Genomic DNA, 10,332 nt, shown 5'->3' with positions numbered 1-10,332 from the left:
AGCAGCGGTCACGCGGGGGAAGTCCGAAGCCGGACCGCGGGCAGCCGGTCACACCTCACGCGGGATATTCGGGCAGGGGCGGTAATTCGAATTTTTTTAAATTAAACGGGTTGGCGGGTTGACCCGGCAACCCGCCGGGTCAACCCGAACCCGACCCGTTTTTTAAACGGGTCGATTTCTGGAACCCGAACCCGACCCGTTTTGAAATCGGGTCGGGTTCAACCCAGATTTTCTGGGTCGGGTTTTCGTGTCGTGTCAAATATTGACACCCCTACTTGAAGCCCTCACCTTCGTCGAACCACCTCCTAGCATTGTTGATCTGTCGGACCACCACTTGAGGCTCGGACTTCTGCCGGGCTGCCACTTGACACCAAGAGTTCTCCCAAAGTGTTGCCTTCTATTATGGTCCTTCAGAACCCGTTCTCCTGCCGACTACGGTCCTTCCGACCTCCATAGCCAACTATGGTCATTCCGACCTCCATCATCAAACAACGATATTTTAGACCCCGTCGCCTACTAACTACGGTCCTTCCGACATCCGTCGCCTGCTATGGCCCTTTTGAATTCCATCACCATACAACAGTCTTTCACCATTTCTGCCCTGGTCTCCTACCAACTATGGTCTTTCATACCTTTATCTCCTATCGACTACAGTCCTTCCGACCTCCGTCGCATACTATTGTCGTTCCGACCTCCATCACCAGGCAACGGTCTTTCTGACCCCGGTCTCCTGCCGACTACAATCTTTCTGAGCTCCGTCGCCTACTATGGTCTTCCGACCTCAGTCGCCTACTATACTCCTTATGCCCTCCATCACCAGACAACAGTCTTTCTGACCCCAATCTCCTATCAACTATAGTCTTTCGAACCTCTATCTCCTACCAACTACAGTCCTTTCGACCTCCATCACCTACTATGATCAATCCGACCTGCATCACCTGAAAATGGTCTTTCTGACCCCGGTCTCCTGCCGACTACGATCCTTTCAACCTCCATCGCCTATTATGGTCCTTCCGACCTCCATCACCAAACAACAGTTTTTGTGACCCAAGTCTCCTGGCAACTACGATCTTTCAGACATTTGTCTCCTACCGAATACGATCCTTCCGACCTCTGTCGCCTACTATGGTTGTTCCGACCTCCATCACCAAACAACGATTTTTTTGACCTCGGTCTCCTGTCGACTATGGTCATTCCGACCTTCGTCGCCTACTATGGTCCTTCTGTCCTCCATCACCAGACAACGGTCTTTTTGACCCTAGTCTCCTACCGACTACAATCCTTACGACCTCCATCACCAGACAATGATCTTTATGACCCCGATCTCCTGCCAACTACGATCTTTCCGATATTTATCTTATCAACTATGGTCCTGCTGATTAAACAAACATGTCTATGTTGATTATTGTAACTCTCAAGATGTAATGCACTCTATATGATGTACATTTGTACCATCAAGCCAAGGCCTTCTCCTTAAGAAGGGCCTCATTTGTAATCGACTGCAAATTCTAGTGGATTCTTTTAAATTAGGCTAGGCCCCATGGGTTTTCCCCCTTTTTTTAAGGGTTTCCACGTAAATTAGAGAAAATATTGGAATGGTATTTATTGAATATAAAATTATTATCAATATATATTATTTAAATGTATGTAATAAATGGTAGAAAATAAGCCTACTAAATTTCAAAATAAAACTAATAAGAGAGGATTAAAATAAAATGAGATAAGCAAAATTATATGATTAGAAGCCATTAAAAAAATTTCTTAAATAACAATTTAAATAATCTTATCAACTCTCATAAATAAAGTTTCCTTTTTGCTTAAATATTAAATTAATGCATAGCCTTTGTAATAATCCAATTTTTTTTAAATGACGTCTTTATAAAAGAAAATTTTGATTTTATGTGTTGTGTCTTGTCAAAATAAGAGAGAGGGAAGAGAGAGAAGTTTGCTCATGATTTTTTCATATGTCAAATTTTTTAGAGATTTCTTCTATTTGTTGTAAGGGACTCAAATCTTATTTTAGTTTTTAATGATTTTGATTATTATATAAATTTTATTGTATTGAACAAAATTGATTATTTCTTACTATATTTTGATTGTGTCATTTGCATGAGAAATAAATGTTAGCTATTAATACTATAGAATGGGTTGTCTGTTAAAACATAATTTCCTGAACATGAGGGTGGGTTGATGGACTTTTCTTTAAAGATGGTAATTTATAGTGTTATCCTGATTGTAGCTTGTAGCATATGATCTATTACGTCGACGGGGAGAGAGAGACGACTATTTATTGATTTAAAGAAGTCATCTGTAAGTTCAATATGATAATTTATTAATTACATAATTGAAAATTAATATGATTGATAACCAACTGAAAATTAGTTGAGATAAAAGAAGTTGAAAACACCACGTTAAAGCTGGATGTCCTACCTTTCTAAATCATGCATTGATGCGTGCAAATAATAATAATATTGATGACATTGACAGATACATTAATATCATTGACAGTATTTGATGCATTGATAATACATGAATAGATGATGCATTTAAATGTATTAGATAAGTTCTTTTAGTGATTTATGAATGATTTATGCACAGTTGTTTTAACGATTTATTTAATTTTATACCAATTATTAATTTTTAATTCATTGTAAGATTTCCTGCTTTTATTATATATTGATCATTTTGAGTTTTATTGAAAATATTTGATCATTAACTGCATTACCTTATATTGATTAAATTAGACTAAGCATTTCATATTGACTATTTAGTTCAGACATTGAAAGCTTTAGCGAGTTTTGGATTATTGCTGGACTTTTGAGCTTATTATGTGAATTTTAATGATTTAAGATAAGGGAAAGAATCATGACCAGTTAGAGTGAAGTTGTTAAATATACTCAGAATTTTTTTTTTTTTTTTTTTTTTATATTTTTCTTTATTTTTTGTAGTGAAGGGTTTGTGATGGATTAGTGATTATACTGATTCCTGATAATTGAATATTGTGTAATATTTTGAGGTACGTAAGTGTTAGTTGTTTTCACTGGATATATATTTATTACTGTGATGATTTATAGAAGCTTTGATTAATTAATTAAGAAAGTAAAATAAACAACTCTTTCAATTTTGATACTGATGCATTATAGCTTTAATGCGAAGGATATTCCATTTCAAACATTATCATATGTTAGGAAGGTAGAGACAAATCTAAAAATATATTTTTTAGATTTAAATGAGAATTTGACTCATAATAGGAAGAAATTATGACGTGCTAAGTCCGAACGAGAGAACCGTCTAGATTCTATATTTGCAGTGTATTTATAGTGCACACTCACATAATCCATATATTTCTCCAGTTGAAGCTGACAGGCTCTACGTACATGTAATAATCTCTCCTTAACAGGACAATTTAGAAAAAAAAAAATCACGTCGCCGGCCCCACTGATTGTGGGATAAAGAGTTGATATTGTTGTTGTCGTCGTCATTATCAATTCGTTCAGTGTGAATCAAAGAGCCTACAGACTTACATACGTTTTATTTTTTATTATTTATTTATTTATTTATTAAACTCGGGGAAAATTTTGGAATCGAGGTGGCAGGAGAAGATAATTTCCTTTTCTTTTTTGCTTACTTTTTGCGGTTGATCGGTTTGCTCGATGTTTTGATTTGGAGATTGCGGGGCAATGATGTGGCTGGGGCTCCTCCCCTCATCAGCTTTCTTGTGGCAACCGTTGGTGATCTTCACTAGTCTGGATGGTCCTTGCGCGGATTCGAGGTGCTGGGAGTCCCGGCTTTCTGCTGAGCTCACTTTTTGGATTTTATCTCCTGTTTTGCTTATCTGTTTTGGTTTCCGTAGCTGTTTTGGGGGTTTTTGTGAGCCTTCCTTTATTTGTTGTACCTCTTGATTTATTATCAATATATTTGTTTTGGAAAAAAAAAAAGAACCAGGAAGAAAACCGTCCCAAACGAAACCTTAAGATGTTGTAGAAAGCAACTTTCTAACAAATTTCTATTAAAGCAGTGAAAAAATAAATGCCAAATGAAAATTGTGGTTACAATTTAAAAAGTAAAATAATAAGAAAGCTCTCCAAAAAAAAATCCAAAAAACATTTTGACAAAAAATAAATCAGAATATTTTAGTCAAAATTTTCATATAATATTGTTACAACTTTTATTGCCTTAAAAAAATTGTTGCAAAATCTGCAGCAAAATTTATAATTGTTTATTTGGAATATAATAATGAAAAATATAAATAGTCTCATTCTTAAGGACTTAATTAATTAACTAAAAGATGATATATTGCATCCTTTTAAACACCGAATTTTTAATTTACCAAAAATGTAAAAAATAGAAAAATATAATTAACGGAGATTTAAGATTTCAATTTGACTTAGTTATTTAAACTTTTTTTACCCAATTAATATAAATTAAAAAGAAATAGGTGATTCAAAACTAATTAATTATCCACAAATTTGGATTAAGGATTTTTTTTATATAAAACCGGTTCAAACTTGACTATGGATAGGGTAATTAAGCTTGGTTAATTGATACTTAAAGTAAAACGCTGGACAAAAATTCTCATTTTCTATCTAATCAATAATTAATTATTTTTAATTGGAATTTGTATTTTCCAGCCAATATTATTAATATAGTATTATTGCGTGTATGGGAAAATTATTAAGAAGACTTCATTTATTTAAAATATATAGTCCTTTCTTTTAATATAATTTAATTGATGAATTTAATATTTTCTTTTTTTTTTACAATATGGAGTTCATTTTAGATAAATATTCCAATGCGAGAGATATCATTTGATCTAGCTCGAATCTTGATGCATATTTGAATTAGAAACTTTTTAAAAAATTAAATTTACGACCATCCAAAAATTGATTTTAATAAACTTTGAGTCAAAATGAACGTCTCGACTAGATGAACCCAACGACATCAACAATGGTCCAATCATGAAAGAAATATGACGTTTCTTATGATTTTTGCACTCCTCTTTTATAGGTTTGTGTTATTGACCTTCGTGTAAAATTTAGACGTTAAACTTTATATGTCATTATCATTGTATATGTTCCAGCACGCAACAAATTTTTTTTTTTTTTTATAAATAAGATAACATATAACATAAATTTAAATAAAATAAAAAAATTCTCATAAAATAGAATTTTTTTGTCAATTGACCCCTTCCATGCTTCCCCAAACTCTCTAATTAGAATGACTAAAAAAAATTAAGAAAAAAAATTTGTCGTTTATATTGGAAATGTTTCAATTTAGAGAAGCAAGAAAGCAATGTGCCTCTGCTTCTATTTTAGCCATTAATTTATTTTTAATATATTTAAAGATAGCTGGAAACGTTTCAATGTAGATTTCAGGTTCTAGTTAATTAACGAAATTAAGGGCATATTTTATTTTTTTATTTCTGCTTATTTGATTTTTTCTGTTTATTAGTTACTAATTTTCTAATTATCCTCAATTGAAAAGGATAATAATAAATAAAACAAAAAAAATTTGTAGTAAATTTGTGGGCTCATTTCAAAATTAAAAAAAAAATTGACTTTGCTTGCAAAAAAAATTCTTGATATATTATTTTGCTATCCTTGAAAATTGATAAAAAAAATATTTTGATATATCATCAAAAAATTATCTAGATCGGGCACAAATATCGAGGCAAAATAAAATTGAAACTTCAAAAATTAAATCGGACACCATCTAAACTCCGATTTCAGCAAACTTATAGTGGAACTGAACGTCTCGGAAGTACGAACCCAACGACACCAAATCCAACCCAATCCGAGCTCAAACAGATTGAAATCAAATACCCGAAGCACATTTGAAGGTTGAAACCCTAATTTGGATTACCAAATGGTTTCCAAATGTAAGATGCTTATAGTCGAATCGAGCGGCTCGACGAGACAAATCCAACGAGACAAATATCTCCAAATTATGATATCATTAAGACATTCAAATGTCCAGTAAACGGTTCATCATCAAGGGAATTAACATCGACCGTCCATTTAAACCACTCCTAATTTATCCTTGATCTTTCTCCTATTTACCGATTATGCCATTCTGAGAAAATTGTAAATAAATATCCCATTTCTCATGAGAGGCCTCTCATTTCTCATGAGAGGGGACCCCAAGTAAGAAAGCAAGAAGAGAAAGAAGAAAAGGAGGAGAACTCTCTTGCCACTAGACTCATCGACCACCATCTAACTTCCACCCAACAGCTGACAGACGCCGGAGTTCTGCCTGAACACCAAATGTCATTGGATTTTCGATCTTCGCTTGTAATTGAATTTCAACCCGGCAGTTGATTATTGCAATATGATCGTCCTCAATTTCAAGGACGAGTTATCCATGTAATCTAATCAAACACTAGTGGAATCCTTTCAATTGGGGGTGATCCTGTGATTTTTTTTTTTTTTTTTTGTAGGGTTTCCGCATAAAAATTCAAGTGTTACATTTTTCTTCTGTTTGTGTGCTTGGTATCCGTACAAAGCTCAGACGAAAATTTTCTAACTCTATCGCCGCATATATTGTAGCCCGCAACAATCATCTTCTGAAGAATTTTAGTCATCTTGGACTCATTGGATTAATTTCATCAAGACACACTATTTGACTGGAAGCATATGTAAGATTTGGAGATTCTATGCAACTCCAATTAGTGTGTGGAAGTTTTCAAATGCACTTTCTAGTGCTTCGTTTGGGCTCATTGGCTTCCAAATCATATTACTTTGGTAATTTTGAGTTTATTTCTTTGAGATATTTAGCTCATTTAATTTTTTTTTTTTAAAATAGAGTTTGGATGATCCTGAATTTAATATAAAAAAAGTTTGTTTAAATTTGCATTGAGATTAATGTCCGATCAAATTAATTTTTGATTATTTATGAACTATTATTATATTTTGGCTTTGCTTGGGACAACTTTCTTACTGCTTGTTAAAGCAATTTTTTAATACAAAAATTATATGTTCAAGAGGAAGTCTTAATCTCACTATTTATATGTTCATCTATTTGATCCCTAGTTTACACCTTTCTCTGTTTTGGTCCTTTGGTTCGTGAGGCTTCATTTTATTGCATCTATTGCTGTGCGTGGCTGGAGGCTTTACTGTATGTTGATCAACTAGTTGGTTTTTGTTTTGGTTTATATCATTTTCCCTGGTTTACTGGATTTTTTCCTTTTGCTTTATGCTAGGTAAGATCTCATGCTCATAGGTTTTACTTCAATTGCTATATTTTTAGAGAGCTTCTGATCCTCTAAGGTCTTGTAACCACTTTCTTAAGGAACTCGTAGGCCTCTATGTTTTTTTACAAAAAACATAGACTCGAAAACTATCATTTCCAAGCACTCTTCTTATTATTATTTTTTTTTTTACAAAAAGATAACATTAATAAAAGGGAGAGTTACAAGTCCAAATAAAATCATCAGCTCTCTAAAAAAAAACAGCATTCAAATGAAAAACCTATGAGCTATTGATTCCAATTACTACAAAGTAGGAAACATCTAATAAAAAAAAACAACAAACTAAAACCAACAACACTCAAAAAAGAAAGAGAGGAAAAGACAATCCCAAAATAAGGCTCAGCAAAAGGCCAGAGCTACCAGCATCCTAGAGACCGCGCAAGGACCATCCAAGTAGAGTGGGGAGCACCAACGGTTGCCACAAGGTAGTCGACAAGGATGCGAGCCCCAGCCACATCATAGCCTCGCTACAAACCACCGAAAAACCACAGTATAGAAGAAAAGAAAACAAATTATCTTCTTTTACCACCACGTTTCCAAAATTTCCCGCGATTAGCAGCCCTCAGAGGTCTATCCGAAACCATCATAAACTCCTTATCAGGGTCTGAAAAAGATTCAGAATCCGAAACCTCCTCAGAAGAATTATTCAGCCAATCACAATGCGCCTTAACATCCATTCCGGACTTACTACCCAACACATTATGTGATTCCAATAAATTCACAGGCACATTGACTAAATTCTGTGTCTCAACCAACACACTAGGCACATCCGTGTTAACAACCTCATCACCCACTATAGGGACACCATCCTTCTTATTTAACTGTAAACGATCATCAACAGTAGTAGACATTATCTGAGTCGACCCACCAACCACGCCAGGAGACGCAGCAACATTAGCCAGATTAGAAATCACCTTCTCACTAACAGCCGGCATCATATTATCAATCGGGTTACCCTCAATTACATCCGATTGACCAATTTCAGCCAAATCCGATTTCAGAGGCCTACCGAACAGAGAACCCAAACCGAAAAGAATCCTCGGCGAAAATAAATGGGGCCTAAGAAGGGGAAACGAGACCCAAATAGGGACGATAGGGACAATCGGGGAATCCATCTCAACATCTAAATGAGGCGTCCATTTCACGACTTTCATGTAGCAATTTTGAACAAAGTAAGATCTATGAGAAAAAATTCTACAATAATCAAAATCATTCACCAATTTTATCAAAACGTTTCGGTTGTTTAGCACAGTGACAGAAAAATCCCCAATAAGCTTTAAACTAAAACAAAATTTCCGAATTGCATCGAGAGAAGGTCTCCGCCCCGGAAAACGACCAACCAAAGAAAATTCGAAGGGTTTCGCAAGCGCCCTAACCTCAACCTCAGAGATTAATAACGCCGGTAAGCCACGATGAGAAGAAACGCTCAGTTCAGGAAAAGGCGAGGAAGAAATACCAGAGACCGCATCTCTAAAAGAAATAGGAGACGCCTTCCCGCTCAGGAAACCAGGATCGGAAAGCCTTGAAGACGCCATACACGCGAAAAGATGAGAAGGAAACTTTCACCAAACGAAGGAGACGAAAAGACGGCGGAATCGTCGAAACTCTAGCAGAGCCATGTATGAGCCTTTAAACTTGAAAAAAAAAAAAAGAGCCTTTTTAGGATCTCTTATGCTATGTTACCGTTACCACTTATTCAACAGACTGAACATATTCCAAGCACCCTTCTTATTTAACGTTTTTCTAAAATAAAAATAAAACAAATAATTATTTACATAAAACATTTCTGGTTCAAACTACTTATCCATCCACAATTATAGATAAAGATTTTGTTACCGATATAACCTTTCAAATTTGGCTTTTCATAAGAGAATTATGTTTGGCTCATTGTTAACTAAAGTAAGGCATTAGACTAATGAGATTAAAGTAGAAAAAAAAATTCTAATCGCATGCGAATATCGGGCGTTCCGTCTGCTAGGGTTTTCCCCCCTTGCTAGGGCTTTTGCCCTAGCTTTTTCTTCGCTTTTTCTCCGACTTTTTGATTTCATGGCCAACAAGAGGTTGGATCCGGGCTTCCTTGCGGGTAAGAGCTCTAAATCTTTCAAAGATGCTTTGTCTGGCTTCGTTGATGCGAATGCTTTTCCGGATTTTCGCGTCTCTACGATTCGCGGTTTGCCAGCTTTGTGGTTTTCCGAGGAAGAATTTATGCATCTTGCTAAGCCTTTTGAATTTGCGTTGGTAGGGAAGTTTCCCCTTAAACGACCGGTTCTGGATGCAATCCGTAGGTTTTTTTTTAACCTGAAGTTATCTGACAATTTTTCCGTTACTTTGCTGGATCAATCGAATGTTTTGATAAAGCTTTCTAATGATTTAGATTATGGTCGGGTTTTTGCTCACCGTTCATATTTTGTTTATGGTTGCTTCATGAAAATTGTGAAGTGGTCGCCTACTTTGGACCTGTCGGAAGAGTCACCTATCGTTCCAGTTTGGATTTCTTTTCCGGGACTTAGACCTCATCTATTCTCCTCTCGTATACTCTTTGGCCTGGGATTTGTTTTTGGCAGGCCGATCCGAACGGATAATGCGACGGCTGTGGGATCGCGTCCCTCAGTCGCGGGTATACTTGTTGAACTTGATATTTCCAAAAATTATCCTGATTCTGTTTGGCTGGGTCCAGAGAAGCTAGGGTATGTGCAAAAGGTTGTTCTTGAAGGTTTGCCCAATTTTTGTCAACATTGCAAAGTTGTGGGGCATAAAAATCGGATTGTACTAAGCTTTATCCTAATTTACGATCTGTGGAAACCGTGGCTCCGCCGCCGCTTAATTCGCTGTCTGACCCTCTACCGAATCCAAAAATTATCCGGATCTGATTTTTCGCCTATTACAAATGATCCTTCGTGTGAGGTTGTTTCGGGTAATGGTGTTGTTATTTCGGTTCTTGGGGAGTTGAATGGTCTTATTGATATTAATGTGGAGCAGGGTGTTGTTTTACCTTCTGTTGTAGTTCCGGTTTCTTCCCCTGGAACCACTATTTCGTTGGAGAATCCTGTTGGGGTGGGGGGTACCGTGTTTTCTGAACTTCGTGC

This window comes from Dendrobium catenatum, unplaced genomic scaffold, assembly GCF_001605985.2.
Source record: "Dendrobium catenatum unplaced genomic scaffold, ASM160598v2 fragScaff_scaffold_760, whole genome shotgun sequence".
In the NCBI taxonomy this organism is placed as follows: Eukaryota; Viridiplantae; Streptophyta; class Magnoliopsida; order Asparagales; family Orchidaceae; genus Dendrobium; species Dendrobium catenatum.
Note: the sequence above shows the minus strand (reverse complement) of the source record.